The sequence below is a fragment of the Callospermophilus lateralis genome, chromosome 6, assembly GCF_048772815.1.
Source record: "Callospermophilus lateralis isolate mCalLat2 chromosome 6, mCalLat2.hap1, whole genome shotgun sequence".
In the NCBI taxonomy this organism is placed as follows: Eukaryota; Metazoa; Chordata; class Mammalia; order Rodentia; family Sciuridae; genus Callospermophilus; species Callospermophilus lateralis.
The window spans coordinates 132,079,919-132,104,441 of NC_135310.1; the positions used below are offsets into that span (position 1 = coordinate 132,079,919).

Consider the following 24,523-nt stretch of genomic DNA (forward strand, 5'->3'; position numbering starts at 1 on the left):
GTAAACCAATCAGATGTCTCTAATGAACACATCCATGATTAATTTCATACATGTCAGATCTAATTTACTTATTTAAAAAAATAATAATAACAAAATATCAGACAAGTGCATTAGTCATTTTTTTCTATTGAAGAAAAATCCTAGAGACAATGGATATTAGACATTTTGTAGACATTAACATTTTATTAATAACTGCTTGACCTCCTAGAAACAAAACTGTACATTAGTAACTTTAAAGGCATTTTTACTTTTATTTATTTATCCAATTTTTAAATTGAACTTTTTAAATCAAATGAGCCAAAAGTATTTGAATCCATGTTTTTAAATTTTCATTGATGACCTCATATGTCAATTTTTGGTACCAAATATATGTAGACATAGCAATACATGTAGAAGGATAGTACACCAGTGCACCTACACAAAACAAACAGACAAACAAAAGCCTTGTAGGTTATTTTTTAAAAACCTATTAGATTGAGAGTTAACCCTTGTAAATTGGCCTTAGAACAAAGCAGAATATAATCAGAAAAACATATTAACCTACTCATGTCATATCAAAATTGTGAATTTAACAAATATAGAATTTTAAAAGCCTTCCTGGCCTTCTTCCTGAGGTGGTCCTGTTCATCAAAGCTAAAAAGAGTTAAGGAAACATAGATAAATGACTGGACCTTATTCCGCCCTGAAGGAACTTTCCAAAGAGGCAGCTCCGTTGGTCTCCTTGGGAGAGTCCCCCCAGGACTCTAAACTGGTTTTTCTGGTTTTTTGGATAGTGTCCACTAAATTTTAGCCTGACATTGAAAAATCTTTGGACCAATGTTAATCGTTAGGAGTTATTCATGCTTGCAAATACTGAGAGATTAAAGCCAAATTTCCTAGACAAAATTGTGCTTTTTGTTATACAATTTAGAAATAATAAATTTATAAAATACTTTAGTCCTAATCTGCCTTCTATAGGAACTGACATGGTCTACCCTCTTGGCCATCTGGCCCAGTTCCTAAATGAAGGCAATCTCTAGAATGCTTCTTTTACCTTAGCTTTTACTTTTGACATTTTTTTTTTTTTAGTCCTGTTGGAGCCATTTACATTTTAATACAAGCTTTAGTGAGCACAGTTAAAACCTTTTTAACCATTTTTTAATATTAGAAACAAACTGACATAGAAATTAACACAAAACACAAAGAGGACAAACAACAATAACAAACAACAATCAAGACAAGACAAAAACACAAGACAGACAATAAAACACACAACAGGTAAGGCACCAAAGACAAATTCAACTGACATAAAACCAGTCTCAGACCAGAGGCCTGAGTAAAAACAAGAATCAGATCAGAGGACTGAGTAAAAACCAGATCAGAGGACTAAGCAATGTCTTGCTAGACATGGATCGGGGAAATAATGCTGTGTCCAGGTTTCCCTAGAGCCTCTTCAAATGCAGATCCGCACAGATCAGACTGGGGAAACACAGATGACTCTTGGTAGTTTTAGGTGGATGGGGATTGATAGAGGGTGGCCCAGGACTGAGGAATGTCTCTCAGAGACCTTCTCCAAGGCGATCTCTCCACCACTGCACCTCCCTTGGTGGTCCTGAGCAATCTCTGAGATGAGAGAAAAGTAGATCCCGCTGGGGGCCTCCAAATATCATGGGCCAGGTCACTCAGAAAACACAAGTCCCAGTTTTGTCCAAATTGAAGAGTCTTTATTCAGCTGGCCAGCTGGTTGTCTCTGCAAGGAACAGCCCCAAGCCTGAGCATTTTAGGATACTTAAAGACAAAAACTACATCTGGATTGATGTAGCTATAAGCAAGCAGATACAGATTGGATTGGATACAGATACAGCTGGATACAGATACAGCTGGATTGGGCAGTTAGTACAACAATGCAATGGGTACATTGGTATTTCCCATGAGAAACTGATGTGACTCCATTTTTGAGAAACCAGCTTCTACCTTAAAGCCTGTGCTAAGGAAGGGGGCGTGACCCTTGTCCTGGGAAAAACCCACAGAGCACTCCTAAGCACATACCCACCCTGCTGAGTTGTTTGTCTACAAATAACAGGAAAGATCTGTGGCACCAGGTGTCCCTGACTCAGTTAGGCTGATGAGGACCCATAGCAACCCCCTAGCAACCACCAATCAGCATGAGACAGGGAAAATATCTGGGATGCCAGATGACCCCTCAGTAGTTTATGATGGTTGATAACATGTTGGGAAACCATGTAGTTTAGCACTACACCCCTCATGACTTAAACCAATCAGTTGAAAGGAATCCTCCTCTTGTACTAACCAATCACCCCTACCCAACTTGTTCCGGCCAGTGAATGTGCTAATCAATGTTAAGAGTTGTTACTTGATTTTCCCGCGGTAGGGAATGATTTGCTGTGTGATATTGTGACACATGGAGTATCCCCCCAAAACCTAAAAAATCTCACTGAACAAAGGACCGGGACTCACTCCCTGGGACCACTGCATCGGGAATGGTTGTGAGTCCAGGCTCGAGCTTGCAATAAAGACTCTTGGGTGATTGCATCAGATTCAGCTCCTGGAAGTCTATTGGAGTCCCACGAATCTGGCATTACATCCACAAGACTTTCCAGATTGGCATAGCAGCAAGCAAGCAGAAGGGAAGTGGGTCAAAATGACCCTAGTTGAGTACAAGTTAGTGAATGGTTACCAACATCTAGACAATTAATCTCTGACAAGGTACATTGCCCAAGAAAAGTGGAAAGCAAAGAGAATAATTTTACATTGTATAAGAATTACTATTTTGTGTTGCCAAGTATGTTATGCAGGTAACTATTAATGGGTACAGAGGTGGGGCTCTCCCACGGGAGAAGCATTTCTTACATGATATGGAGTCTCAGGGTAAAATGGAGTCTGTTTGGTCATTGCCCATATAGCCTGGCCCATAACATAAGTGATACGACTTTTCTTAAACAACAACAACAACAAAAAAGCTATCATCACACATCTAATTCCAGAGACTTAGGAAATGGAGGAAGGAGGATCACAAGGGCAAGATCAACCTAGGAAAGCAATATAAAATCTGAATGATCTGATATCAATTATTTAAATAGAATCTATAAAATACATTTTTAGAAAGAAAACTGCAGGCACAGGTGGTTTCACCAATTAATTCTGCCAAACATGTAAGAAAAAAATAACCCAACCTTAAACAAACTCATTTATAAAGCCTACCTAAATTGATAACAAACCCCAACAAGGAAATTAAAACAAAATTAAAGTTACAGACCATAGGTATTAATGAATATAATGAGAAAAATGTTAAAATATTAACAAACAGAATTCAGTAATATATATATATATATATATGATGTATTTTGAACAAGTCAGTTATTCTAATAACATTCAAAAATCAAGGTAATTTACCACATTAACAGAAGAAAAGAAGGGAAATAATAGATAATAAAATACTTTAATATTTATATGAACAGTGAAAAAACTCTAGTAGTACATATACACAATGGAATATTACTCAGCCAATAAAGAAGAATGCAATTATGGCATTTGCAGGTAAATGGATGGAACTGGAGACTATCATGTTAAGTGAAATAAGCCAATCCCCAAAAACCAAAGGCCAAATATTCTGTCTGATATACAGATGCTGACTCACAATGGGGCGGTTTCCACCAGATTGGAGGTCGGGAGTGGGGGGAATGGAGGAGGGATGGGTATGGAAAACAGAGTAGAATAAATCTGATATAATTTTCCTAAGTATATATATGAATACATGACCAGTGTAACTCCACATCATGTACAACCACAAAAATGGGAAGTTAAAAAGAATAAATAAAAATAATAATAATAAGTAAAAAGAATAAATAAAAGAAGAAAATTGATTAAAACAGATGAATATTTAAAATATCAGGAATAACTTTAATTATTTGGCACAATTGACTTTGAACCACTTTTGCTTCTGCCTGTGTGTTAAGGTTTGGATGTGAGGTGTCCCATAAAAGCTCACATGTGAGACAATGGGAGAGGGTTTAGAGGGGAAAAGTTTAGGTCCTAAAAGCTTTAATCCAATCAGTGAATTTATCACCTGGTGAGATTAGTTGAGTGGTAATTGAAAGCAGGTAGTAGAGTGTGGCTGGGGGAAGTGAGACATTGGGGGCATGCCTTTGGCAAGTGAACTCTGTCTCTCTCTCTCTCTCTCTTCCCCCCCACACCCCCTCCCTCCCTCTCTCTATCTGCCGCATCCTCAAGCCCCAGGAATGGGGCCTGCTGTTTATCAATTGAGACCTCTGAAACTGGGAGCCCCCAATAAACCTTTCCTCCTCTACAGTTGTTCTCGTTGGGTCCTTTTATCACAGCCCCGCAAAAGCTGACTAAAACACTGTGTCTGGAAAGAATTCAACAATTTATGCTGTTGATCTCTCCTTTGGTCAGTAGACAACTTACAAGTATTTGCAAATTGGATTTATCTTAATTTAACCTATACATTTAGAAGAATATGGATGTATGGGCTGTCCCATTCAGACTGAATGCTAAATTAGAAAGCAACGCCCAATACTTTTGTTAAGTATTAGGCAGAGGTTCTAAAAGACTGAATTCTATTTCAAGACTGATCCCAGTTAAACTGTAATTCCAACTATCATGTCGTTCTCAGGCAATGAGCGAAGCTTTTAAACTAACAAATAAATTATGATAAAAATTTTTTTAAAAAGAAATGAAAAAACTTGAAGGTGCTGAAAGGAGCAATGGCCACAGCCTTGCAGGGCAGCTTTTGTTTCTTTTCTACAGGCATGGTTATAAATTGGAGCCTATTCCACAACCCAAAGGCAACCAGCACCATGTGGTTAACAACTGCCCTTCATTCACCTATTGATACCTCCCCCCCAAAAAAAAAATAAATAAAAATAAAAATAAAACATTGGGGAACTTCACACAAAGCTCCTCTGTTATTCCACCAACAACCACTGGAGGACCTAAACATCACTATGAGCTCCAAAGAGGCCCATCACCCACACACAACAGGTGCCCAGCAAGCTTACTCTCCACAGTGTCATCACTTCTTGGGTAACACCTCAGTTTGACACAATAGTAGAAAGCTGGTTATCAGCCCACCAGAAACATCATCACCAAGACCAGGCAAGACATTCAAACAGTAAATCTACCTGCAAGTTTCCATGTCTAATCTTTGAGAAATGACAGTTACCTTCTAGTTCAGAGATATTGGGGATCCCCTTAATAATCAGTGGGGTGTCACAATCAATCAGAAGAAGACATTTCCAGAAAGCTCTTCATTCCAGTGCTCAGTCCACAAAGTTGTGGGGAACTCTCAGCACATGCACTTCAGAGCTCTCCTCATGTGTTCATTTGGTCTAATATCCAGACCCCAGGGTCATCTTCTGTGAAGGAAGACTCCATTTTCCCAGATCAGAGAGAAAACAGCCTTGCAAGCTGTGTCCTTCACACTGATATTCTTACCAACCTAGAACCTGGACCTATTCTGGTTAAAGACACCCCTGAGGAGAAGTATGGGATAAAAGTCACATGGAGAAGACAAGGCACCTGTTGGTTTACCTTAGGGAAAGAGGGAAGTTGAGCAGAAGCCAGTTCCCTGTGAAAAGCTGACTGGATTTCTCAACATCATCCTCTCTCATCAGCAGTCTCAAAAATTGCTAATTTTCATAAAGTTGAAAGAATAAAATAGAAATAATATCAACAGGAAAAACAAATGTTTAACTAGAGCCCTAGAGTCACAAGGGAATTCAGTTCCCAGATTGGCTTTTAAGATTTTATAAATAATTGAATTTAGTGTCATGACTGTTCATATTTTTCTTGTATTGTTTAAAATTTTTAAATATCTTGAAGTAACTGTTTAAAATGTATGTAAATGAAGAGCTACAGAAAGTTCTTAGAGAACTTTGCTTCTGTTAGTATTGTGGTAATATTGCCCATCCACAAAAAGTCTCATTTCCCTTAATCACTAATAATTAATCCTTTAATTATCTCATTTAAACTAATTCCACTTTTGTTTTCAGTGCTGGGATTTTTTGTTTGTTTGTTTCCTTCATGCTAGGTCAGCATTCTACCACTGAGCAACTACAACCCCAGCTCAACCCACATTTTTGAGTACTAACTCTGAGGCTCAGTGGCAGTGTCCTCTTTGATCTAATTGATGGAAAAAATCAAAGCAAACTTGGACTTTTTATGGTTGAGTGCCATTTCTCCAACTTGGATTCATTTGAAAAAGCAAAATAAAATGGAGCAAGCCCTGTTTTAGTGAATACAATGGGATGAGGGAGTCACAGACTTGTCACTTAGTGTGCTTGTGTTTTGAATTTTTGTTTCCAACTGAAGAACTTTGTAAATATTAAATAGGTTGGGAAAATGTTTTCTTATGTTTAAATATTTAAATTGTATATAAATAAATATGGAAAATTTTCAAAGAAAAAAGCTCTAGAAAAAAAACTAGAAATAGAAAAATTTCCCCATTTAATGGCATATGTCTAGAAAACATTCGTATAAGATGTCATATCTATTGATAAACATCTACCAGGACAAAGATGTTCACCACAGGGAGCCACCCATGAATTACTTGAGACTCTTCATTCTGTATGAGCCATGGAGATTTAAGTTTTTCTTTGGGAACTATCCCACCTCCCCTGCATATTTGATTGCCCAAGGCTCATGACCTCTATCTCCGACCTACTAGGAAGACTTTCTTGTAGCTCAGGAGTTGGGCATAACCATTGGGAATTTGATAGCCCACCTCCTGCCTTATTTGGCAAAGAACACTCCATGGAAAACCTTTGATGGTCCCTGATATAAATAAAGCAAGTGTGGGCTCCAATGTGCTCTTTTTTATTGTGGAAGCTAGATCCCTAAGATTGGCTATCCCTTACTGCCCCACTTTCTAAAATTACTTTCTGTGTCCTGTGTTTTTTTTCTCCACCCAACCTTTCTCAGCTTTTATTCCACAGCCAGCCCAATCTACCTCTTGGTGGAACTCCATTCCCACCACCCGCACTGGATGTGGAAAGGAGTTCACTATATCATAAAAAGAAAAAAATATATATTTAAAACTTATAATGATATACAACCACAAAAATTAATGTCAAAATACACTCTACTACCATATGTATCTAAAAAGAACAAATAAAAAAATTTTAAAGATAAAACTTTCAGATGGGGTGGTGCAGACCTATAATCCCAGGTTTGGCTCAAGGGGTTGAGGCAAGAGGATCCGGAGTTCAAAGCGAGCCTCAGCTCAGGCACTAAGCAACTCAGTGAGACCCTTTCTCTAAATAAAATACAAAATAGGTCTGGGAATGTGACTCAGTGGTAGAGTGCCCCTAAATTCAATTCCCAGTAACCATCCCCCCAAAAAAATAATGAATATAAAATCTTTTTTGTAAATTTTAAAATACATCAATGAAAAATTACAGAATACTGTGGAATAAAACAAAAACCCAAAGTTTTCAGTCAGAAAAAAAATGAAAAAATCAAATACAAAGGAAAAGAAAATAGAGTATAGAATCATAGTAATAAAAAATAGCACTTAAGGACTGGAGGTATAGCTCACTGGTAGAGTACTTGCCTACCACCACCAAAAAAAAAAAAAAAAAAAAAAGCACTGATGTTAATAGACAATGCCTTTGACATTGTAACAGAAATGATTTTCAACTTAGGTTTGTGAATCTAACTAAATGAATAATAAAGTAAATCTAACTAAATGAATAATAAAATATAAACAAAGAAATAGCAATAGAAATATTGTCTGGGTCGATGGCAAGCATCTCATTGGGGGGTTCTTTTTCCTGCTCAGGGGAATCTAAGCCACCCTAAAACTTAAAGTCTCCAATAATCAGTGAATAACCAAACACAAATATTCAGAAATAAATTTACAAAAGGTGAAGCCCCTGATAGATCTAGTCCACGTGGGCTCTGGAACTAAACAAAGAAAGAATGGCTCCTGTGGTTTATTTAAGGGGATACATCTAAGGCAGGGATAAGGTTTCAAGGGCGGGGTCTTGGTTAATAAAATCTTGCAGTAAGCAGGTTGATTGACATCTTGGCAGGTCATACTTATCTCACGTGCTCTGTGGGCCATAGCAGAGTGGGATAGAGATTCACATTGTCCCTGAGCAATTGACCAGAGAAAATGTTCGCTGGTCATCCCCAGACACCAGATGTCTCTATCCACTAGGCTTCCCTTCTCGGTGACCCACATGCAACCTATGGACGGTTCCTAACAAAATATATTATTTTAGCTGAGGCCTACTGTGTGCTCGAAGCACCCTACATCTATCCTTTCAAAGCATTGCAATTCTTAAATTTGAATGGCAACGTACACATGTGATAATAATCTAAATATCAGAGTAAAATGTAAACAGTACTCTTTGTCTCCTTTTCTCTACCTATTGACATGTAACTATCAAGAACTATGGACAGGGCTGGGGATATGGCTCAAGCGGTAGTCCACTAGCCTGGCATGCATGCAGCCCGGGCTCGATCCTCAGCACCACATACAAACAAAGATGTTGTGTCCGCCGAGAACTAAAAAATAAATAAATAAATAAATTTTTTAAAAAAGAACTATGGACAATCTGATATTTTACTATACTTATTTCAAAATAGACAACCACTGTTTCATGGTTTCTGGTAAAACACAAAAGATTCCTGAGTCAGAGACCCAGCAATGACAGAATCAAGATTTATCAGCCTTCTAACAGATTCCTTAAGAAGCAGTTCCCACAGAGTTATTCAAATGGGCCCAGGTGTCTGTATGCAGAATAAATAGCAGTTCTAGAGAGAAACTCTGAGGTTAAGGAACTGAGTGAGCATGCCTAGTTTTCCCTTCAGATGAGATGCTATCTCTGTTTTCAAAGGTTGTTCTTTAAAAATTTCCTTGAAATATAGTTCAAAAAAATGGTAGTTAATCAATCTGCGGTATATTGTCTCCAGTTCCTGACCCCAAGCTAACTTCCATCCTCTCAATGCAATGTATTTTTTATACTAAAACATATACTATACTAAATATGTGTGTGTGTGTGTGTGTGTGTGTGTGTGTGTATTGGATTATGTTGGATTCATTAATTGCCTTGTATTTCATCTTATTAGCTTTGTATCACTATTGCAGATTACTCTCTAATTCTCCAAAAGAACTGTGAAATTCCTAAATGCTCCTTTCTAAATCGACAAGTATGTAAATTATTGTGATTTTTCTTTGGAGAACTCTCCCCTAGAATTCTCCATCATGCTGAATTTCCTAAGTGATAGGAGCCTCTTTTGTTCTAATGAAATGATGGTCAGTGGACCTCTAGATAACTTCAAGGGCTGATTACCAGAAAGATCAAATCTTGGTTAGAAGTATGGAACTCTCACTCCTAATGCTCACCTCCCCAGGGAGTAAGAGGAACTAAACTTAATAGTCCATCAATGGCTATGGTGATGAAGCCTTCATAATCACTAAATGACAGGGTTCAAAGAGTTTCCAGGTTGATGAAGGAATTGAGGTTCTGGGAAAACGCCTCACTCAGAGAGGGCATGGAATCTCTTGCGTATCTCTACACACACTTTGGCATCTCTTCCTCTTGGCTTTTCCTGAGTTGAATCCATTATAACAGACTGATAAACAAAATAAAAAGTGTGTTCCTGAGTTCTGAAGTCTGTCCCAGCAAGTTATCAAACCTAAAGAGGGAGTCATGGGTAACCCCAATTTATAACCAGTTAGTCAGAAGTACAAGATAACTGAGACTTAACCACTGGTTTCTGAAGTAGAGGACAGCCTTTAACCTGTAGGGCCTGTACTAATTCCCAGGAGTGTCAGAATTGAATTGAATTGTTGAATACCCACTTGGTGTGCATGCAGAATCAGAAAATTGGTTGTTGATGAGTAAAAACAGTAGAGACTCATTCATAGTGCATACAGAAACAGAGAGACCCCTGGAAAATTGTCTCTCAACAGTAATCACTGGGAATCATTTGGTGATTAACCTTCCATCTATTATTGATAGCTATAATGTCAATAATAGATAGAAGGTTATTATTATTAAAATAGGGTAGGCATTGATAACAGCAAGCACAACATAACAAACTCAATATTAGTAAACCCCATCCATAAATAATTGTTTGATCTAAGTAAAGTTGAGTAACCAAGAAGTTAGCCAATCCAATAAGTCTAAACCTCCATCATCACCTTATCAATTATATCATTAAAGGCATTATTCTCTAACCTCTTCATTCTCTTAAATGTGTAACATCACTCAAAGCCTACACATAGAAAGCTATCTCTTTTTTAAAGTACAGATTACACCGTATTTGGACAAGAAATTATCTAATTCTTGTGAACCCCATGAAAACCCTGCAAAACTCTAAATCCCATAAAGACAGGGTCCCTCTGTGCTGTTCCCTTCTTCTCTTTATCCTACCTAATTATAAATCTGGAACTGATAGAGGGAGAGGACAAGATCAGGGAAGGCTTCCAACATGAAACAATTTCCAAGCTAAGCCCTGGAGAATGAGGACTCACGATGTATGCAGAGAAACTCCTCAGAGCAGAGAACATATCCAGAAGTCACACGAGCAGAGTTGCCTGGTGTAAAGAATAATAATAAAGAGGAGACAGAGACACAGACAAGGTGTAGAAACAGGGAAGGTGGCAGAGTGCCTCTTTGTCCAAGCGGCCATGTTTATTTATACCAATAGGTTACATTAGGTCATTAGTACCATAACCATGTTATTGTTTAGAGTATCAGCAATGTTGCTTATACTGCAGTTACATTTTACAGTTACAATATGTAATGTTAGGAGATTTGTGCAGTTCTCAAGAAGGGCCATTGTCCAAAGTTACTGTTAGACGAGCAGCTCCAGGAGCTCTGGGGCTTTGTAAATCATTGTAGTTATCAAACAAGAAAGTTCTTTTATTCCCAGGAGTTATGTGCCTAAGATTAATGTTGAAACTGATAAGACTCTAGCATGGAGGGCATTACCATAGCAACTGGGCATCCTATGCCTTTACACAGAAATTATAGCACCTAGCATGCCACAGCAATGAAGTTATCAGGGACCCCAATCCCAAACATAAAGCCCCTTTTTTAAGGCCTTTAAATGAATAATATTTGTTTTGTTCTTAATGCTGGTAGAAGCAAAAAATAGGGTAGGCATTGACAACAGCAAGCACAACATAACAATCTCAGTATTAGTAAACATCCACCTATGAATAATTGTTTGATCTAAGTTGGGTAACCATGAAGTTAGCCAATCCAATAAGTCTAAACCTCCATCATCTTGTCGGACCTTATCAATGACATCATTAAAGTAATCTAACTCCTTAAAATAGAATTATTGTTATCACCTAAGTTAAAGCAACACATTATTAAACTCCTGAACATCCTTTATGATGTAATAATAGCAAATAATCAATTGTAGCCCAAAGGTCAAGTATGGTTTGACAATGTTGTTTTGGTTCTTCATGAAACATATTAATTGCCATAGAGGTATGATTAATATTATTTACCATAGCACAGTTCAGTTTTATAATGGTTCTGTAAGCCCCAACAGCTAGTCCAGGTATACCTACTAAGGAAAATGTGAAAGTGTCAAATTTTGCCTTAGAGAGAAGGCTCACTGAATCATCACAGTTTTTTTCAAGAGGAATAGCCCTTTTATGAATACATTATGCAGATTGATGACTTATTAAATCTTGTAGGGATGGTAAGAATACAGTTAGCCTGTTAAGACAACAATGTGTAGCATGAGACATTTTTGTAAGTATATAACAATTTCAGTGAAGCAAACTCCCCCAGATATTATAATGGGTTTTAGAAGTTAAGGAGTTTGACTGTACTGAATTTCCATAGCTGGCTAGCTGGCGTATAACAATAGAACAACATTATTTTTAAGACCAAAGTGTTTACAGTTTTGTGTGAGTTCAACAATCAAAGCAGTAACTAAGTTTTCTGGAGTACATTTTAACCCTATTTGAGCCAATAGCTATTGGTGATATTGTGAATGATTTTGTATCTCCCCAAGTCACTGGAAGTCTAGTAGCTTGGAATCCTCTTTCAATGTATCTTCTCTTTCTAGAAGAGTGATCATTGTCCTTTTTTTTTTCTTTTTTTTTTTTTTTTTTTTTTGTGGGGGGGTGGGGGGTGGGGTGGGATTCTCCTAATCCACAATCAAATGAAACTTGGGGATCAGGTTGTAAAGTACCTGATGTTCATTCATAATTGATAGATCTCATGCATGGAGCCAGATATACATTCCATAGTCACTCATTAATTATATCCTACAGCACCTAAATTACATTGGCTTCTCAGAAACGGAAGAAGATGGTTCTGTGGACATCATGAGTGGCCCCTGCATAATCAGGCAGCAAAGACCGTTTTGTTTACCCATACCTTTAATGAACAGGAAAGGGAAAAAAAAAAGCCTTGGCAGCGGTGGGATTCGAACCCACGCCCCCGAAGAGACTGGAGCCTTAATCCAGCGCCTTAGACCGCTCGGCCACGCTACCATTTATGGATGTGGGTTTTTTCTAATTTTCCCATTACAAAATTAGGTCTTTTCTCTGTGCCCCTTTCTTAGGCGTTGTTTCCAATATCAACAGAGAAACTGTCTGGCCTTCAGCCACCTATCTGCCCGACCACGCTTTGCTTCTACACAGCTGAGAGTAGTGCAAGAGGAAACCAGCGGATCCAAGATGCCCACGCCTTTGTCACCAACATAAGCATCCAAGAAACACTATGGGTTGCTTGTAGCAATGAAAGGTGACGTCGGACAAGAACTTAGACTCTGCAGAGGCCGGTAGTGAACTGTTTTTGTGAGTCTGTGTTTGTGTAATGCATGAGTATATATGAGAACGCTAAGAAATAAAGGGGAACACTGAAGGCAAAGATCTAGCGGCGAGCGGTCTCCACTTAAAAACCCCAAGGCAAAAGGCCTAGGGTGGTTCATTTGGAAATGCTAAGAGGTTGCCGCTATAAAGCAATACTTCCACAAAGTCGACCCCGTGTTTCTCTTCTTAATGTAGATGGCATGGGTGACTCTCAACCCAAAAGTTTTGACTCTGTCAAGGAAGTTCTAAAATAAAAACACATTATGCGAATTATGACAAAATCTCAATAAAGGAAGTTAAGCAACGTTGAATTTTCTGTTTGTTTTTCCATTTATCTCCAAGAAAGCCAATGTTGGGCAGAAGGAGGGAAAAAACCTTGGCAGCTGTGGGATTTGAACCAAGATCCAAAGAACTTGGATTTTTATCCAAGATCTCAATGAGAACTATACTCAAGAATTGCTCATCTGGAGTTTACTGCATGGTGCCTCGGTATTTGTCTCCCAAAGTGACTGTAACAAACTACCACAAACTGTGTGCCTTAGAACAATAGTAACTTGTTGTCTCACAGTTCTGGAGGCCAGAAATCCAATCCGTACCTCCAACTAAAAGCAAGGCATAGGCAGAGTCCAGCTCCCTAAGGAGACTGGAGGAGAAAAATCATCATTCTTGCCTCTTCAGCTTCTGTTGGTAACTGGCATACCTTGGCTTGTGGCCACCTCCATATAGTCTTTAAGTTCAGCATCTAGAAATATCTCACTGCTTTATGAGATACAGATCTTCTCCTTAAAAACTCAAAAGTTTTCTGATTCAGTAATATCTCACATCTGTAGTTACACAACTTTTAGAAATTATCAGATCTATATCCTAGAGAAACTGAGATAATGACTAAGAAAAAGGATTCCCAAGAAAGCAGAAGCAACATAGTTAACCCCTACTCTTCTTCCTCCCTAAAGTCTCACTTTCCTCTGTCCTTCTATATATTCCAAGCAAGCCAAGAGCCTCTTTTCTCACCTAGTGTGTAAATCTGAGCTCTCTACATGAATTCTTCTATCTCTGTGTTCCTCCCTTACAACAACTGTAGTCTCCTTGCCACTATTATGCTCATCACTATGTACTCTTTTACCACTTTTAGATCTTTAAGGGCAAGATGACCATAACTTAAGGGAGATTGACCACCTTGACAACTTTAACCTTCAGGAACACAGAGCAAGAGTACCCTCCATCTAGGTGTTAATTGATTCAATTCTTCATCATCTTGTTCCATCAAAGGCATCAATCCAGGCCCTCATTTTCTGTCTGAGTGTTCGCATTTTTAGCATGATAAACTAAAAGGAGAAAAACATAAAATAATTTGAGGAAAAAGTATATGAACCAGTGGGCATCAGGAATCCATTGGCTCATTCCGTTTGCCTGGATATTGGGTATTCAGGAAAAACACTGACACCTGCAAGATGCCTTTTTTGCTGGTTTTATTTCAGTTAGAGGACCCACAGAACTAACAGGTAATACTGATTATGTAATTTCACGTGTCCTGATTGAGAAAGCTGGGGTCACGCACCTCAGAGAGTCAAATTAGTGTAGATCTGGAAAGGTCTACTTGGAGGAATTTACGAATGCATTGAGGAGTGGGGTAGGGAATGAAAACAAAAGTACCTAGAAACCTAATTAAAGAAAAACATTTTGGGGTGCCGCGGGCAGGGCCAGATTGGACCTGCAACCAGAGAACCCTTGGAACCCTTCTTCCCCTCCTCCAGGCTCCTCCTGGAGGGTGGAAAGACTTCATTCCTGGATGAGCTAAGGATGAAAAGACAGGAAAAAAAAAGGGGGGTGGGGGGACGGAAGACTTCTCCCACAATTTCCACCGACCCCTCTTATAGGCGGTGGGCGGTAGGGGGCGCCTGGGAGCTGCGGCTGACTGAGCGTTTCTGGATCTTTGACACGAAGAGTCGAAGAAACCTGGAGCCCAAGAGCGCACCCCAGGAAAGACTAAAGGCAGGAGGCACACCGAACCTGAACAAGTTAAGTGAGATGTAAGTATCCCTCTTCCTGGTCCCTGGAGAGAATCTTAGTACCACCTCTACCCACTGAGTGTGTGCTCTCCAGGATACAAGGACGGCCTCTCTCACTGGCCCTGTTTCTGTCAAACGTCCGACAGATTCAGCCCAACTTCTTTGACTTGTTGGTTAGAACATGAGATTTGGAACCACTCACAGAGTCTTGGGAATTGAACAGAGAACTCTGATGGGTCCTCTCTTTAAAATTTAAAATCAACTCCCCTGGGTCGAACAACCCGGGAAAATGTCTAAGACCCACTTAGGTACAGGGAGGAGACCTTGTCAACAATTGCCATACACGTAGAGGAATTCCAGCTTTAAACTTGATGCCATCAGTAGTATAGCAAGTTCTAAATCAAACCTCAGAGGAATGACTTCCCACTTATTCTCTTTTGTCTTCATACTGTCTTTTCTACATATTACATTTACCTCAATTTCTCCAGTTAATTCAATTATCTCCGAAATTTCTCAGTAAGCCACTCAGTTGAACTAGTTTTTTTTAAAGAAAAAAAAAAGTATAGTTACCAAAAGTTTTAAAATCATTGATTTTTGACTTTTTGAAATGTGACACCTAAATAGTGTTTCCAAGCAGAAAAATGCCTAAAAGGATAATGTATGGTTAACATACAACGTAAGGTTTACTGTCGTGAGACATTTCTTCTTTGTTTCTTCTTTACCCCGAGTGAGAAGAAAAATACTAAGCTTCCCTGACCGGGAATCGAACCCGGGCCGCGGCGGTGAGAGCGCCGAATCCTAACCACTAGACCACCAGGGAAGGTGGTGGTGCTATCCCAAAATTCGTATGTGAAGATAGAATCCTACACATGCACAGTTCTGGGGTTTTTTTCCCCCAGTGAATTAGAACAATTTTTCCTTCTCACTAATTTCAAATCCCACAACAACCGATAAAATCTGGACTGCGCAAAAGTGTGGCACCAAGGAAGACTTAATTCAGAAGGCATATAGCTCAACAGTTAGGCTTCCTGCACTTTGATGCGTGGATTGAACCGGGAATAAATTGTAGCATTTAACTATCTCTACAGTAGTTCTTATGACAATACTTCGAAATTGTCTCCTCGCAAAACAGTCGTTCCAAAACAGAACCCGCTTTTAAATTTATCTTAGGCTCCCTCAGAATGTTTGTCCTGGTGCTTTTTAAACATATTCTGTTAGCAAAGACATAGTGATTAAAGTTATTATATTTAATTTTGAGACCTTGTGGGCGGAGCCGAAATAGCTCAGTTGGGAGAGCGTTAGACTGAAGATCTAAAGGTCCCTGGTTCGATCCCGGGTTTCGGCAAAGCCGCCCACTATTTTTCTTTAAACAATTATAATTGAATATTGACCTTTCTACAAATATAGGAATACTCCCTTAAACCAAAGTAAAGAGCAAATTCTTCTTAAAATGATTCAATAGGAGAAAGCTAAGGCGTAGGCTTCTACACCTTACTAGATAGGAAGAAACATGACAAATGTGCTGAAGGAAATGCATTTGTCCATCTTTATGTGTATTGTCTTTTCTTGATTTGAGTTCTGATTCACTTATTCTACATTCTTTTTGCACCAATTCTAGGTCTTCTTTATTTCCATGGAGTTATCTCAACATCTATAAGCCAATTTCAGATGCTCCAAAGAACTTGACAAACATTTTCTCCCCTTTTAAGTTTATTCTGACAGCTTCTAACACAAAGGCACCGGTAGTCCAAAGAGATATGGAAGAGAGAAGTTTAACATGAGGGATATTAATTACATTTGATCTCTCTTGACCTTACCTGTCTCACTTCACACTACAGAATGGCTAAATCTTTGTCTTTAGACAAAAACGAAATACAGGCTCTCCGGTCTTGCCTCGTGTATCCTCTCCACACGCTTTCCTTTCATCCACCCTCCAAACTTATTCCAAGAACAGTGTTTGAATCCACTTCTTGCCTTATCAATTGCATTATCTGAGGTCTGACTCTCATTCCCAGGAGATCATTACCACCAACTTCCTACTTTCAAATGTATGGGCTTTTTGTTTGTTTGCTCATTTTCCTTACACTTAATTTGCACAGAAGGCAAATCTATTGACAACCATTCCTTCATGAAGCAATTTAGACCTTGAGATTAATCTCTTCTCTCTCATTTATCTACATATTTTCTTGGACTCCATTTCAGTTCCCCCATTCCTTTCTAAGACTTTTAAGAAATGATTGCTTCTCAGGGTCCTCACTTTCATTTTTTAAATTAAAATTAAAATTTTTAAGATAACTATAAATTTGCATGCTGTTATGAGAAATAATACAGAGACATAACATGTTCCTTCCACCTAGTTGCTCCCCATGGTAACATCTTGCAAAACTATAGAACAATATCACAATCAGGATATTGATATTGATAAAGGCAAGATACAGAACATTTGCATCTTGATATTGATAAAGTCAAGGTATAGAACATTAGCATCATCATAAAAATCCCTCCTGTTGCTCTTTTACAGCCACATTCATTTCTCTCCTGCCTCATGAGGCCTACATCTTTGACAACCACTAATCTTTTTTTTTATTTTGATAATTTTGCCATTTAAGAATGTTATGTAAATACACTCATATCATATTTGTTAATTTTCCATTGCTATAATGAAACACCAGAGGCTAAGATCCCTTATCATAAAATAAGTTTATTTAGCTCACAGTTCTGCAATCTAAAAATCCTAGATTGGCCATCACCATCTTGTTCTACCTCTGGTGAGGGTCTCCTTGGCTAGATCACATCATGATAGATGGCATCATAAAGAACATGATGAGGGAAATCTTACTTGAGGAGACAGGAAGCCAGAGACCTCGCAAGACCAGGGGCCAATCTGATTCTTCTATAAAACATCACTGGATAACCCAGGTTCCATGAGAAGTAACAATCTCTTGTCAGGGCAGGCCTCCAATGACCTAATTACTTTGCTTAGGCTCCACTTTTTTTTGTTTGTGTGTGCAATTTTTAAATTAGAGCTTTATAGTTATACATACTAGTTGAGTTCATACCCACAAACTCAAATATGGAAATCAATTTCAGTTCATGATTAGGCTCCACTCTTAGAGGTTCCACCACCTCCCAACATTATCACACTAGAGACCAATCTTCCAACACATGAACTTTTGAGTGACAAAATATTCCCAAACTAGAGCATATACATATAACCTATTGAGATTGTTGTTGTTGTTGTTGTTTCATTCACCCTTATTCTCCAGAGATTCATGCAGGTTATTGAGTCATTAATGTTTCATTCCTTTTTAGTGTTTAGTAGCATTTTACAGTATGAATTTACAGTTTCATTGAAGGACATTTGGGTTGTTTTCAGTTTTTTACTATCATGAATAATGCTTCCATAAACATTTGTGTACAGGCTTTGTGTAAACATAAATTTTCATTTCTCCAGAATAAACGCCCAGAAATGAAGTTATTGGGTGGTATGGTACTTGCATGTTTAATTTTTTAAAGAAACTGCCCCCTGTTTCCTAGAGTAGATACACCATTTCACATTTCCACCAAAATGTATTCAGACTCATCAGTATTTAGTATTGAAACTATTTTTATTTTAACCATTCTGATAGATGTAGTACATGCAAAATCTGGAGATGGAGCCTAATTAGAGTAGTACACACACGTCTTTAATCATAAAGTCACGTGGCCCTGCGTATGCAAACGTGATATCACGTTGGGGATTTCTTCTTCCATTTCCATAGGATCAAACATCTCTTTAAGTTCCTCTGCATATTTTGAAAAAGCTAAAAATAAAAAAAAATTTTTTTTAATTAAAAAGTGATTCTACACCTCAATAAATCTGGAAAGTCTCAATATCATAAGTTAGCATATAACAATTATTTTTAGCAATATTGTGTACAGGACATTTAGCAAGTCAATCTTTTCATCTTCTTTGGTAAGAAGTTTCTTGTCTAAATGGAATTTGCCAAAATTTGCATTTGCACTGTCTGCCAAATACTCAAATAGATGAGCTTGTGTTTGACCAAAATATCCATTGTTTTCTGTTATTTCATTAAATGTTCATACAAATCAAGAAGATAATTTTCAAGGCCATGTTCTAAATCAAAGTGAGAACTAGGAGAAACATTTTGTTCTTGTTGTTGGCCTAATTTTACATCAATTGATATGTTGTAGAGAGCAAGGTCATCTCACATAATTAGCTGTGCACTGCAAGGGATCAACAAATGGTTGTTAAAATTTTCTTTTTACCCGTGGCTTGAAACTTCTGAATCACAAAATGAGTATAAAGAAACCATTCAAAAAAAAAAAAAAAAAGAAAAAGAAAGAAAAAAAGAAGTATGTTCTTTCCTTGCATGTTGACCAATGCCATTTTTAATTGAGCATTGATTATTTTGAAAGATGAAGAAACCTTTGGTTAATTCCAAAGTTCTTGCCTGTCTGTCTCATCCTGTGAATTTTACTCTCCCTATGCATTTTCACATCCATACTCTTTCTTGCATATTGTGCAGTATGCTCTGTTTGGGTGATCTATTCCACAAGTCCAGTTGTATGTGTCCTTCCATCTATTAATAAAATAAGACAATCATTTAGACTTTTTCAAAGATGTGTTGGTCATGCTGGCATTTACATGATAATTGTTCTAATTTTCATTTTATGAAACTCTTACAGAATGTAGATCTGTCGGAAATTAAACCATCACCATCTTGATAGAAGCTAGCACAATAGTTTATCCACAGACACAGGTATAGATGAACCCTAACTGCTCACGCTTACTAGTACGAACACTAAAGTCTCACATTTAAGTCACATGACAGGGAGTAATGCAACACTGAATGGCCCATTATTGTGACCGGAAAATTATAGTTGCCATTATCAGTGACCAAGGGAAAAACAAAGGCAACAACTAACAGAGGACAGATAAGCTAAACCATACCCATTTTATATTAAAAGTCAGTGTTGCTTTCCCTGGGTCAGGGTAGGGAGAGACCAATTATCACAAGATTTTTTTGTATTTTCTCAACCTTCTACCTTTATGCTGAAAACTGAAAACATAGACTTTTCAAATTCCAGGGATAGATACCCTAGAAGGTGGGAATTTGAGTGCTAAACCAGAGCGATCTCTTGGCAAATCCAGGAAGCAACTAAATCAAGCTTTTCACCTCTTCCTGCTCCTATTACTACCGCTCTTACCCGCTAGCAGATTCCCAAGAATCTGCATCAACAACACTGTATCCTTTAAACTATGAGGTCCCAAATGTGTAAGAACTCTTGTGGACTTCCTGCGAGACACAGGAAGTTTCAGTTAAAAAGTCAATGGAACTTGGGGTGGTGTTTTCTTAAAATTAGGACAGACTACTTTACAAATTTGACTTGTGAGGGAATAAATGAGATAGAGCGAGAACTCTAGTCAAAGGAAATGTTTGTTTAAGATAGCAAACACTGGAATGTTTCCCAGTGGGAAGAATCCAGTATAGGAGAGAGGGATAATGAGAAAGGAAGCGGACGGGTTTCCTCTTCCATAGAGAAAAATATACAGTTAAATATACAGTCTTTTGAGCGGGAAATTTCTCACCTGACGTGAGAATAGGCGGCTATCAGTTTCAAGTGAGGGGGTGAAAAACAGCAGGATCAATAGCGACTTTCTTCATCTGTATAGGTTAAAAGTATATGATGAGGGGCCGTGGGGTTGTGGCTCAGTGGTAGAGCACTTGCTAGCATAAAGAAAAAAAGAAGGAAGAAAGAAAAAAAGAATATGATGACAGCATCTTCCTGTCTGCCTCCTTAGCGCAGTAGGCAGCGCGTCAGTCTCATAATCTGAAGGTCCTGAGTTCGAACCTCAGAGGGGGCAGTTCAGTTTTACGGAGCGAAGTCCTGCTTCTTGCATTCAAGAAATGACAACAGAAAATTGGATAAACTATACACAATGTTCAGTAAAGAAGAATGAAATTGTTATTTGCACAAAACTGGGAAACGTGGTGTTGAGTGGACTAAGCCAAAGCCCCAAGTTTCCTACTTATTTTCACAAAAGTAGAAGCTAGGGGCAAACACGAGTTTTATGGAAATAGAAGGGAAATCAGAAGAGTACAGGAAGCCAGGGAGGAGGTCCTGGGGACTGAAATTGACCAAATTATGTTGTGAGCATGTACATATATATCACAATGAATCTTACTATTAAGTATAATCATAATGCACCAATAAAAATAATAAGTCTATAAAATAAAAAAAGTTGGGGATGATAGAGTGGCCCCGGATTCATTTCCAGTGAAAGAACTCTTTTTGCAGAAAGAGAAAGAAAAAGAAAAGAAAAAAAAGGAATGAATGAATGAATGAAAACATTTTGTGATAGAGACCAGACTTTAAGAAATGTAATGCATTTAAAAAGGAATAAAATATCTTTATCTTTCAGTGTGCTGGCAGGATGGCAGGAGAAATTTCACACTTGATTTGAATTTTCCTTTGGGAACTAAGTTCAAAGGAAGATTCTAAATAATTCAAGAGTTTGCATATTCACCATCTTGGGGCAAAAAAAGAAAGAATGAAAGAAAAGACTTGTATCTGGCCAATTCAGTTTTCAATGCAGTATATTTAAAGAATGGCTCTGTAACCCTGGGGAATATCATCATGGAACAGAAAGCCAGAAAAAAAATAGATGAATTCAGAACTTGTTGGGATAGGAGCTACGTCTTCAGTATTTCCATCACCCTGTAATTTGTGGAGGATTGTTTGGCCAAGTACAGGTGCTCCTGGATGGAGATCATTTGGTATATGCTGAGGCACCACACTCTGTCCAGTTTCCAACTCCTCACTGCCCATTAACTCTTCAGATTAGAATTTTCTGGCTTTCTTCCCCCATTACTTAACTGAACTACCTTCAACACAATCGCTATTGGCCTTCAAATCAATAAGCCCAATATATGCATTTCAGACTTCAACCTGGTTAACCTTTCTACAATACCATTGACTATCCTGTCTTTGCACCCCATCCATCAGTTTTGTTTCTCTTCACCTTTTCTCCACTGAGTCTTCCTGGTTATCTTAGTGGGCAGTTCTTCCCTACATATCTATGTCTTGATATTCCTCAAATATCTGCCCCATATTGTTGCACTTCACTATATTGTAATGGTTTGTACACACATATCTATTTCCTTGCAGGCCTGTGCCCTCCCTCATATAAAAGGTTTGTCTTGTACATTTTTATTTTCTAAAGACCTTAAAATGTTGCTTTGTAAGAAAGATATGTCTAAAGACTAGCCAAAGACAAGAAATCATAAAACTGGGGAGAAAGACATGGAGGCATCTCTGGCTATAATGCTTTCATGAAACCATATTGGAAAGTCACCCAAGACTGCCCGAGTAGTTAAAATGAGCAAATAAAGAACAATTCTGGGGCAGGGAGACAGGAAGAAAGAAATAAAGTTGCTGCTATAGTTGAGTACGCATCTACTTCTATAAATCCAGACCATTGGACTGGATTTATGTGATCAAAGACATAAAGTCTCAACTTTCTTCTTTTTGTTTGCTTCCCTAGTTCTGGTGGGTATTCTATAGTTATCTCTTTTTTTTTGGGGGGGGGGTGTTACTAGGGATTGAACTCAGTGGTACTCAATCACTGAGCCACATCCCCAGCCCTATTTTGTATTTTATTTAGAGACAGTGTTTCACTGAGTTGCTTAGTGCCTTGCTTTTGCTGAGGCTGGATTTGAATTCGGAATCCTCCTGCCTCAGCCTCCTGTGCCTGGCTCTATAATTATCTTTGATATGTAATGTATTGGTTATCATTCTCCACTCAAAGGACAAGCTGTTTTGTCCCAAGTTCCTTTGATTTCAGTTCCTTCTTGGGCAGCATTTTACCATGCAACTTACTTCACTGGGAAAAAAAAAAAAAAAAAGAGTGGACAGATAGATAAAAACTGGATATTCAATTTTTCCACCAATTCTTATTTTTCTTACATACATGAAATTGCCTTGCCATGACCTCCTTATATAATCTAGTCCTAGTTTTTCCATCTATACCTAATTAAATAGTGTTCTTCAAAAATGCTGGATGTAGGCTGGGGTTGTAGCTCAGTGGTACAGTGCTTGCCTAGCATGCATGAGGCACTGGGTTTGATTCTCAGCACCACATAAAAATAAATAAATAAAATAAAGGTATTGTGTTCATCTGCAACTGAAATAAAATAAAAAGAATGCCTGATGTAGTTGAAGAAGAGACAAGAATGACCCTACCAAACTTGCGCTGCTGCATCCCTCCTAAAAAGATGCCACAAACAAGGGAGAGAAGGTACTCAAAGGGGAAACAGAGAAAGCTGATGCAGGCAAGGATGGAAATAACCTGCTGAAAATGGAGATACCAAAACAGACCAGCTACAGAAGGGTGATGCCAAACGATTGGATTTTATCGTAGCTTTCTGATTTTGATAGCCCATCCAAGAAGAGAATTTAAAAATTGCTGTATACTGTTACCAATTATCTGCCCATATCCTGCCTGAAATTCCATAATTTTTGTGAAAAGCACTTTTCATAAAGCTGCATACAGTTTGGCTTGGGGAAAAAAAAAAATTCCTGGCTTTCGAGACCTTACTGTGTGGCCTTATTTGGAAGTGATGTATTTACAGATATGATTACATAAGTTAAAATTAGGTCATGGTAGACTAGTACAGCTCCTAAATATTGTCCTAAATAAAGACCATGTGAAGACAGACACACAGAGGGAAGAAAATCAGTAACCTGAAGACAAGCGCAGACTGACTTTGTGCTGCCACAAGAAGCATCAAGGATGTTCAGTAACCAATAAAGGATTCTTCCCTAGAACCTGCAGAGGGAGCACAACCCTGCCAATACCTTCATTTTTGACTATCAGCCTCTGTTGTTATAAGCTTTCCAGTTTGTAGTAATTTGTTCAGGCAGCCCTAGAAGTCTAATACACCATTCCAACCCTCACTCACTGACCTCCCATCACACTACCTCAACCTGTTCTATTTTCTTCATAGAAACTTTATAAAGTTGCCTTGTCTTTTTATTTCTTTAATACCATTTTTTTCTATTTCTCACACACTCCCTTAGATTGTTAATTCCACTAGAGTCATCTCTGAGTCTGTTTTTCCCAGCCCAAATTTCCAGCATCTAGTATGGTATCTTGTAAACAACAAGAATATCTCGCATCAGTCAATAATTATTTTCAGTCAATAATTAATTAGCATTTAAAATATTATTGTTTTCTTTTCATATTCCTTGTAACTATCTTACTGCAATCCGTTACATTTGTATTATTTCCAGTAGTCCCCTCAGGAATCACACACAATGAAATTCATTTTGCAGACAATACCTCTCGCCTTGGGCAGCTTCTCCAAATTGTCTGGACCTTCCTGGTATATTTTTCAGGATAGGTCTCTTATTCTGATGCAGACTTTAGTAGGCATCTAATAGAAAACATCATAAAAGTGTCATTTGAATCTTCAGCCTCTGGTTCCTGGAATTTGCATATGCTGCAGATAAAGGGAGCAGTTAAGAATTTAGGAAAGGCCTCAACCTTTTCAGGCAGCTCCTCAGAGAATGCTTAATCATTGTTGGAGCCATTACCATTCAGAATTTGTTCCTCTCCTTTTCAGAATCAGAAACTATATTTTAATTTACCATGAACATTTCAGACTTCCAAGATTGACTCACAATAACCAAATGTCAA

At 38.1% G+C, this 24,523-nt stretch overlaps 4 non-coding genes and 1 pseudogene across 4 annotated transcripts; 3 read left to right on the top strand and 2 right to left on the bottom strand.

The window, feature by feature from the left end:
- Positions 1-4,620: 4,620 nt before the first annotated feature.
- On the top strand, positions 4,621-5,601 carry LOC143402158 (RAD9, HUS1, RAD1-interacting nuclear orphan protein 1 pseudogene; annotated as a pseudogene).
- Positions 5,602-12,408: 6,807 nt separating this feature from the next.
- Positions 12,409-12,490, bottom strand: Trnal-aag (transfer RNA leucine (anticodon AAG)). The gene has a single exon. It is a non-coding gene; the product is annotated as a tRNA-Leu (tRNA).
- A 3,078-nt stretch (positions 12,491-15,568) lies between these two features.
- Positions 15,569-15,640, bottom strand: Trnae-cuc (transfer RNA glutamic acid (anticodon CUC)). Its single transcript has one exon. It is a non-coding gene; the product is annotated as a tRNA-Glu (tRNA).
- Positions 15,641-16,092: 452 nt separating this feature from the next.
- Positions 16,093-16,165, top strand: Trnaf-gaa (transfer RNA phenylalanine (anticodon GAA)). The gene has a single exon. It is a non-coding gene; the product is annotated as a tRNA-Phe (tRNA).
- A 4,451-nt stretch (positions 16,166-20,616) lies between these two features.
- Positions 20,617-20,689, top strand: Trnam-cau (transfer RNA methionine (anticodon CAU)). The gene has a single exon. It is a non-coding gene; the product is annotated as a tRNA-Met (tRNA).
- The last annotated feature ends 3,834 nt before the right edge of the window (positions 20,690-24,523 follow it).